Consider the following 10,000-nt stretch of genomic DNA (forward strand, 5'->3'; position numbering starts at 1 on the left):
ATCCTGAAAAGCCGTTTAGATGCCTAGATCGTACCGGTGGGGCAATGTTATACACTCCCCCAAAAGTATGCCAGATCATCGTGCTGCAACTTGCATAACATAAAATGACAATTTTTCCTTTGTTCGTCTTTTCAAATCATTCCACCTCCGTTTGCAGTCTTCCGCGTTTACACACACAAATGGCACTGACTGATTGGGAAATTAAACCCCAAATATGATTTTTTGCTGCAGTCGTGATATTTTTTGCGGAAAGCTGTGAGACATGTTTTTGAACCTCGTCTGTGAGGCCTTCAAGTTCGCTGTCTGAAAATCGTATCTTTCTTTTTCTGTCTGCCATCGTCCAATGATATGCATACGAGTTGTATGCGCTGTATGCGCAGTATTTATAGTCATTTCCTATATCAGCAGCAAATTGCACTCAGCCGCAAACACCGAATGGGCGTGTTTGCGCTGGGATATTATTAGCGCAATGTCTTTAGTGAATAGGTTTTTAAAACGGAGCACATAGCTGGCGCAACTGACGCGCAATGTAATGGTGCAATTAGCGGGCGCAATTTGCTTTAGTGAATTCGCCCCTGAGTGTTCAACACCAGGCCTTCAGTAGAAAAGCAGAACAGTGACAACATGCATCTAGGAGTCAGCTGATTGTCTCCAGCTTAGGAAGACATCAGTCAGCCAACACACCTCTGACATCACCTCTGACATCACCTCTGACATCACTTAGAGCGAGCCGGGACTCAGAGCAGCTTTACTCAGCCCATGTAGGACGAGATATGGCCTGGAATTGTTTTTATACGGCACACAGGTAATAAATATGTCACTGTATCATTCAAGCGGGCCAGATAAGGCACTGAACAGATAAACGAAGCGAGTGTGTGTGTGTGTGGGATGGGGGGGGGTTTGTAGGAGGTCACATTATCATCCTCTCTCACCACGCTGTCTGCCCAGCCCAGATCTGACCTCCTGACCAGTCCTGGACCAGCAGCAGGAAGACCATGGATCTGGTGCGCTGGGGGAGGAGGACCCAACGAGATCAGGGACTAATCTGACCCTGGAGGGTAGGACCAGCACCAGGGGGAGACCAGAGAGGAGAGACCATCACAGTGGACCAGGACCAGGGGGAGACCAGAGAGGAGAGACCATCACAGAGGACCAGCACCAGGGGGAGACCAGAGAGGAGAGACCATCACAGAGGACCAGGACCAGGGGGAGACCAGAGAGGAGAGACCATCACAGAGGACCAGCACCAGGGGGAGACCAGAGAGGAGAGACCATCACAGTGGACCAGGACCAGGGGGAGACCAGAGAGGAGAGACCATCACAGAGGACCAGCACCAGGGGGAGACCAGAGAGGAGAGACCATCACAGTGGACCAGGACCAGGGGGAGACCAGAGAGGAGAGACCATCACAGTGGACCAGGACCAGGGGGAGACCAGAGAGGAGAGACCATCACAGTGGACCAGGACCAGGGGGAGACCAGAGAGGAGAGACCATCACAGAGGACCAGCACCAGGGGGAGACCAGAGAGGAGAGACCATCACAGTGGACCAGGACCAGGGGGAGACCAGAGAGGAGAGGCCATCACAGTGGACCAGCACCAGGGGGAGACCAGAGAGGAGAGACCATCACAGAGGACCAGGACCAGGGGGAGACCAGAGAGGAGAGACCATCACAGAGGACCAGGACCAGGGGGAGACCAGAGAGGAGAGACCATCACAGTGGACCAGGACCAGGGGGAGACCAGAGAGGAGAGACCATCACAGTGGACCAGCACCAGGGGGAGACCAGAGAGGAGAGACCATCACAGAGGACCAGCACCAGGGGGAGACCAGAGAGGAGAGACCATCACAGAGGACCAGGACCAGGGGGAGACCAGAGAGGAGAGACCATCACAGAGGACCAGCACCAGGGGGAGACCAGAGAGGAGAGACCATCACAGTGGACCAGGACCAGGGGGAGACCAGAGAGGAGAGACCATCACAGAGGACCAGCACCAGGGGGAGACCAGAGAGGAGAGACCATCACAGTGGACCAGGACCAGGGGGAGACCAGAGAGGAGAGACCATCACAGTGGACCAGGACCAGGGGGAGACCAGAGAGGAGAGACCATCACAGTGGACCAGGACCAGGGGGAGACCAGAGAGGAGAGACCATCACAGAGGACCAGCACCAGGGGGAGACCAGAGAGGAGAGACCATCACAGTGGACCAGGACCAGGGGGAGACCAGAGAGGAGAGGCCATCACAGTGGACCAGCACCAGGGGGAGACCAGAGAGGAGAGACCATCACAGAGGACCAGGACCAGGGGGAGACCAGAGAGGAGAGACCATCACAGAGGACCAGGACCAGGGGGAGACCAGAGAGGAGAGACCATCACAGTGGACCAGGACCAGGGGGAGACCAGAGAGGAGAGACCATCACAGTGGACCAGCACCAGGGGGAGACCAGAGAGGAGAGACCATCACAGAGGACCAGCACCAGGGGGAGACCAGAGAGGAGAGACCATCACAGAGGACCAGGACCAGGGGGAGACCAGAGAGGAGAGACCATCACAGTGGACCAGGACCAGGGGGAGACCAGAGAGGAGAGACCATCACAGAGGACCAGGACCAGGGGGAGACCAGAGAGGAGACCATCACAGAGGATAAGGACCAGGGGGAGACCAGAGAGGAGAGACCATCACAGAGGACCAGGACCAGGGGGAGACCAGAGAGGAGAGACCATCACAGAGGACCAGGACCAGGGGGAGACCAGAGAGGAGACCATCACAGAGGATAAGGACCAGGGGGAGACCAGAGAGGAGAGACCATCACAGAGGACCAGGACCAGGACCAGGGTGAGACCAGGGAGGAGAGACCATCACAGAGGACCAGGGTGAGACCAGAGAGGAGAGACCATCACAGAGGACCAGGACCAGGGTGAGACCAGAGAGTAGAGACCATCATCAAGGACCGAGGTGAGACTGGATAGGAGAGACCATCACAGAGGATAAGGACCAGGGGGAGGCCAGAGAGGAGAGACCATCACCCAAGGACCAGGGGGAGACCAGAGAGGAGAGACCATCACAGAGGACCAGGACCAGGGGGAGGCCAGAGAGGAGAGACCATCACAGAGGACCAGGACCAGGGTGAGACCAGGTCCTCAGGAAGAGAATCTGAACAGCATCATCCACCAGCAGACAGAGGCTCTCTCTCAACCCCAGGAGTGGGTTGCACCAACTAGTCTTAAACTGGTCCTAAGTTAAGTCGGTCTTAACTTTCCTGGGCGTAATTTAAGACCGTTGCACCAGCTGGTCGTAAGCTAAATTTTCACTATGACCGGGCGTAAATTCTACACCTACCCAAGAGCAGGCTTAAGTCTAAGCTTAGAACGTTTATGATCACATTTCCATAGTAACGCTGACGGTTAGGCTACTATTTGCAGATGTAAATAGTGACACTTATTCAGTGACCGTTATAATAGCCTCCTCGCGCGCAGTAACATTGCTTAGCAACTGACGCTGTTTCATTCTTTCACATGGACGCGCAGTTCTAAGACCGGTCGTAGTTGCACCTAGGCGTAACTTTGGTTGGTCCAACAGGCTTACGTCCATTAAAAAAAAAAAGGTCTTGGCTACGACCTGTTTAGCAGTTACGACCGTCTTAAGTTAAGACCAGTTGGTGCAACCCTAGATGTCTCTATGTCTCTATGGACTCTAGATGTCTTCCCTGCTGTGTCTCTCATACAGATATAAGGGAGGACAATGCAGCCTTGCAGCAACAACACAATAATAATACAAGAATCAACATGATAGATACTTTTTTAGAACACTGCTGCGAGACAATATGAACACTGCTGTACAAGTGAGTGTGGTGTGTGTGTGTGTGTGTGTGTGTGTGTGTGTGTGTGTGTGTGTGTGTGTGTGTGTGTGTACACTGTAAAGTGCATTATCTCTCTTTCTCTCTCTCTCTCTGTCTGTCTCTCTACCACTCATATTTTCTCCCTCCCTCTGTTCCACATTGACAATATTTGCATTGTACTGAATCTCCCCACATGCCTGGAGGTGGGGAAGCACATTCAAACACAAAAAAATACATTCTGAATGCAGTTCATGACAGACTCACGCACACACACACACACACACACACACACACACACACGCACACTCACACACACACACACACACGCGCAGGGACGTGGGGCTGATATAAACGTGTCTTTGGCGTGGCGTCAGCGGCCTGTCAGCGCAGAAGGACAGCGGAGAGAAGAAGGTCTCTGGGCCTCGCTAGTGTGTTACTGCACACACCCCAGTCACTCAGACGCTAGGAGAGAGGAGCAGGGTAGGGAGGAGCAGAGAGGAGCAGGGAGGAGCAGGGTAGAGAGGAGCAGGGTAGAGAGGAGCAGAGAGGAGCAGGGTAGGGAGGAGCAGAGAGGAGCAGGGTAGAGAGGAGCAGAGAGGAGCAGGGTAGGGAGGAGCAGAGAGGAGCAGGGTAGGGAGGAGCAGAGAGGAGCAGGGTAGAGAGGAGCAGGGAGGAGCAGGGTAGAGAGGAGCAGAAAGGAGCAGGGTAGAGAGGAGCAGAGAGGAGCAGGTAGAGAGGAGCAGAAAGGAGCAGGGTAGAGAGGGCAGAGAGGAGCAGGGTAGAGAGGAGCAGGTAGAGAGGAGCAGGGTAGAGAGGAGCAAGTTAGAGAGAGGAGCAGGTAGAGAGGAGCAGGTTAGAGAGGAGCAGGTAGAGAGGAGCAGGGAGGAGCAGGTAGAGAGGAGCAGGGAAGAGCAGGTAGAGAGGAGCAGGTTAGAGAGGAGCAGGTTAGAGAGGAGCAGGGAAGAGCAGGTAGAGAGGAGCAGGTTAGAGAGGAGCAGGGAGGAGCAGGGTAGAGAGGAGCAGGTAGAGAGGAGCAGGTAGAGAGGAGCAGGTAGAGAGGAGCAGGGTAGTGAGGAGCAGGGTAGTGAGGAGCAGGTAGAGAGGAGCAGGGAGGAGCAGGTAGAGAGGAGCAGGGAGGACAGAGGGGAGCAGGGAGGAGCAGGGTAGAGAGGAGCATGGAGGAGCAGGGTAGGGAGGAGCAGATAGGAGCAGGGTAGGGAGGAGCAGAGAGGAGCAGGGTAGAGAGGACCAGAGAGGAGCAGGGTAGAGAGGACCAGAGAGGAGCAGGGACCAGAGAGGAGCAGGGAGGAGCAGGGAGGAGCAGGGTAGAGAGGAGCAGGTAGAGAGGAGCAGAGAGGAGCAGGTAGAGAGGAGCAGAGAGGAGCAGGTAGAGAGGAGCAGAGAGGAGAAGGTAGAGAGGAGCAGAGAGGAGCAGGTAGAGAGGAGCAGAGAGGAGCAGGTAGAGAGGAGCAGAGAGGAGCAGGGTAGAGAGGAGCAGGGAGGAGCAGGGTAGAGAGGAGCAGGTAGAGAGGAGCAGAGAGGAGCAGGGTAGAGAGGAGCAGGTAGAGAGGAGCAGGGAGGAGCAGGTAGAGAGGAGCAGAGAGGAGCAGGGTAGAGAGGAGCAGGGAGGAGCAGGTAGAGAGGAGCAGAGAGGAGCAGGGTAGAGAGGAGCAGGTAGAGAGGAGCAGAGAGGAGCAGGGTAGAGAGGAGCAGGGTAGAGAGGAGCAGGGAGGAGCAGGTAGAGAGGAGCAGAGAGGAGCAGGGTAGAGAGGAGCAGGGTAGAGAGGAGCAGGGAGGAGCAGGTAGAGAGGAGCAGAGAGGAGCAGGTAGAGAGGAGCAGAGAGGAGCAGGGTAGAGAGGAGCAGGGAGGAGCAGGTAGAGAGGAGCAGGGTAGAGAGGAGCAGGTTAGAGAGGAGCAGGGAGGAGCAGGTAGAGAGGAGCAGGGTAGAGAGGAGCAGGTTAGAGAGGAGCAGGGAGGAGCAGGGTAGAGAGGAGCAGGGAGGAGCAGGGTAGAGAGGAGCAGGTAGAGAGGAGCAGAGAGGAGCAGGGTAGAGAGGAGCAGAGAGGAGCAGGGTAGAGAGGAGCAAGGAGGAGCAAGGTAGAGAGGAGCAGGGAGGAGCAGGGTAGAGAGGAGCAGGTAGAGAGGAGCAGGGAGGAGCAGGGTAGAGAGGAGCAGGGAGGAGCAGGTTAGAGAGGAGCAGGGTAGGGTGAGAGTAGGAGTAGGTGCAGGATGTCCTTACAGGGAGAGGAGGGAGAGGCTCTGACTGGCTGCCAAGACTGGAGTGTGTGTGTGTGTGTGTGTTTGTGTGTGTGTGTGTGTGTTTGTGTGTGTGTGTGGGGGGGGGGGGGTGAAGCTAATGCATGAGAATACCAATAAGGTTATGGAGAGGACACAGGGCCCCACCAGACAGACAGACAGGGAGGGAGGGAGGGGTAGAGGGGGGGAGGGAGGAAGGGAGGGGGAGAGGGCGCGGCAGGGGGAGCTGGGTGACTGACAGGAGAGGCCGCAGGGAGAAGCTATTGTCTATTGTGTCGGCCTCTCATCACTGACAGGCTGATCTCAATCTCTGTGTACATTATTTTGCTTGTGGAATGTCTCGATGACTTCCTGGACCCTCCCCCAAAAAATAGACGTTTGTCAGTTTGGGGTTTGGCCAGTTTGAGGACCGAGAGCTGAGGGATTTGGAGCAATGAATAAAATATACCACAGAGCTTTTTAAAGCCTCCGTCTGAAACCGCTAAGTCCATATCGATGTCGCTGGCAGGCGGAGACGGGATTCTCCAGAATACCTCGGGACCAGCAGCATTAACATGGACCGCTCGGGTGCAGAGGGTGACTCTCTGGGGACTCGGAAAGAAACTTCTGCAACGGTGGGAACTGCTGGAGTTGGAAATAGGCTTGAGATGAAAGGTTAAATCTGCTGGAGTCCAGAGAAGAATGTTTGGGCACTTTAGCCAGATAGGAAGCTTGTGTGAGTATCGATGCTTGTGTCAGAATGTGGGTTCTTGCGTGAGAGTGCGGGTTCTTCTATGGGGGCATGGGTTCTTGTGTGAGAGTGTGGGTTCTTGTTTGAGAGTGTGGGTTCTTGTGTGAAAGTAGGGGTTCTTGTGTGAGAGTATCGATGCTTGTATCAGAGTGTGGGTTCTTGTGTGAGAGTGTGGGTTCTTGTGTGGATGTGTGGGTTCTTGTGTGAGAGCGTGGGTTCTTGTGTGAGAGTGTGGGTTCATGTGTGAGAGTGTGGGTTCTTGTGTGAGACTGCAGGACCTGTCTGACAGATGCTGCAGAGGATCCTGTGCCCTCTAATCTGATGCAACCTCAGGTCACAGTCAAGGACAACTCTGAATAAACAGCGACCCCTGACCTTCCCGATAGGAGTGGAGTATGCCATGGAAAACCACTTAGGACTCAACTCAAACCCAAAAGGCTAGGGGATTAATGTGTGTGTGTGTGTGTGTGTGTGTGTGTGTGTGTGTGTGTGTGTGTGTGTGTTCGCGTGTGTATGCCTGTGTGTGTGTGTGTGTGTGTGTGTGTGTGTGTGTGTGTGTGTGTGTGTGTGCGTGCGTGCGTGCATGCGTGCGTGCGTGCATGCGTGTGTGTGTGTGTGTGTGTGCGTATGTGCGTATGTGTGCGTGTGTGTACATGAATCCTCTGTGGAAGAGGATGCTGCCCCTGCTAGTCATGGAGACGGTAGACAGTTATGACAGGTACATGGAAACCAGGCTGAGAAGCATTTACCCACAACCACCAAGGTCCACTCCTCTACCAAGCCCCCCTCTACCAAGCCCCCCTCTACCCCCTCTACCAAACCCCCCTCTACCCCCTCTACCAAGACCCCCTCTACCAAGCCCCCCTCTACCAAACCCCCCTCTACCCCCTCTACCAAGACCCCCTCTACCAAGCCCCCCTCTACCAAGCCCCCCTCTACCCCCTCTACCAAGCCCCCCTCTACCCCCTCTACCAAACCCCCCTCTACCCCCTCTACCAAGCCCCCCTCTACCAAACCCCCCTCTACCCCCTCTACCAAGACCCCCTCTACCAAGCCCCCCTCTACCAAGCCCCCCTCTACCCCTCTACCAAACCCCCCTCTACCAAGCCCCCCTCTACCCCCTCTATCAAACCCCCCTCTACCCCCTCTATCAATACCCCCTCTACCAAGACCCCCTCTACCAAACCCCCCTCTACCAAGCCCCCCTCTACCCCCTCTACCAAACCCCCATCTACCAAACCCCCCTCTACCCCCTCTATCAATACCCCCTCTACCAAGACCCCCTCTACCAAACCCCCCTCTACCCCCTCTACCAAGACCCCATCTACCCCCTCTACCAAACCCCCCTCTACCCCCTCTATCAATACCCCCTCTACCAAGACCCCCTCTACCCCCTCTACCCCCTCTATCAAGACCCCCTCTACCAAGACCCCCTCTACCAAACCCCCCTCTACCCCCTCTACCAAGACCCCCTCTACCAAGACCCCATCTACCCCCTCTACCAAACCCCCCTCTACCCCCTCTACCAAGACCCCCTCTACCAAGCCCCCCTCTACCAAACCCCCCTCTACCCCCTCTACCAAGACCCCCTCTACCAAGCCCCCCTCTACCCCCTCTACCAAACCCCCCTCTACCCCCTCTACCAAGACCCCCTCTACCAAGACCCCATCTACCAAGCCCCCCTCTACCCCCTCTACCAAGACCCCCTCTACCAAGCCCCCCTCTACCCCCTCTACCAAACCCCCCTCTACCCCCTCTACCAAGCCCCCCTCTAGCCCCTCTACCAAGACCCCATCTACCCCCTCTACCAAGCCCCCCTCTACCAAACCCCCCTCTACCCCCTCTACCAAGACCCCCTCTACCAAGACCCCCTCTACCAAGCCCCCCTCTACCCCCTCTACCAAGACCCCCTCTACCAAGCCCCCCTCTACCAAGACCCCCTCTACCCCCTCTACCAAGCCCCCCTCTACCCCCTCTACCAAGACCCCCTCTACCCCCTCTACCAAGCCCCCCTCTACCCCCTCTACCAAGCCCCCCTCTACCCCCTCTACCAAGTCCTGTCAATACGATAAGATGCAATACATATTGTGATACATTTATTGAAAATATAAAAATACAGTTGGAAATACAACTCCATCCCCCGCTCCCTGGAGGTGATCCTGGGAAGGAATGGAAGGATGTTAAATCCATTTAAAACAGGAATAATGGATTGGTCATTGAATTGTATCCTTCATGTTATATAGCTAGTCCCTGTCTTGTTCTGAATCTTTGAAGCCCTTTTTCTCTGCTTAGTGAATTCAGGTGTACCAACATTTCACAGAAGCATATCTTCTTCGAATATTTGCAGATTTCAATGCATGGCACATCATCTGAAAGCTTACAATTTACACTTTCATAATATGTAAAAAAGAACAACTTTGGAGGACCAGACCTCTGGGGGCAGTCACATATTTGCCTCGTGTTTTCCTTGTCTTTTTTCTTTTGATATGTCGACAGGCGGAATATCGCTATAGTATCATAGAAAAAATTATAGCCCTGGGTCGGGGCCAGGCGGTGTAAGAGGAGGAAGAACACAAATAACAAATATATGAGGGTCCAGGTGGACACATATATACACACACTGGTGCAGGTATATGTTTTCCTGTTAACTGCTACAGTTAGGAGATGGAACCAGGTTTGAGGTTGTGACATGGTCACAGCTCTTTTCTGTCCTGTTAACTGCTACAGTTAGGAGCTGGAACCAGGTTTGAGGTTGCGACATGGCCACAGCTCTTTTCTGTCCTGTTAACTGCTAGTTAGGAGATGGAACAAGGTTTGAGGTTGCGACATGGCCACAGCTCTTTTCTGTCCTGGCCACACAGTGAACTGCCCATCGACATCAGGACAGGACTGCTCATATTTCGCCATAGTCTCAAAACTCACCTCTTCAAGAAGTACTACCGATTTTCCCTCTTAAGCACCTATTGTTTTTTTGTGATTTACTTTTGCACTTTACTTTAAGCACTAGATTATACTCTTATTCACTTGTTTAGAAAGGAGATGCACTTGTGAGTTCTGGTGAATAGTAGTACACTAACTTCCTATGTTAAATGCAACTATGCAAGTCACTTTGGATAAAAGTGTCAGCTAAGTGACTAATGTAATGCAAACAGCCAAAGACATGCCATGCTGGT

The sequence above is a fragment of the Borostomias antarcticus genome (genome assembly GCF_949987555.1).
Source record: "Borostomias antarcticus genome assembly, chromosome: 9".
Lineage (NCBI taxonomy): Eukaryota > Metazoa > Chordata > Actinopteri > Stomiiformes > Stomiidae > Borostomias > Borostomias antarcticus.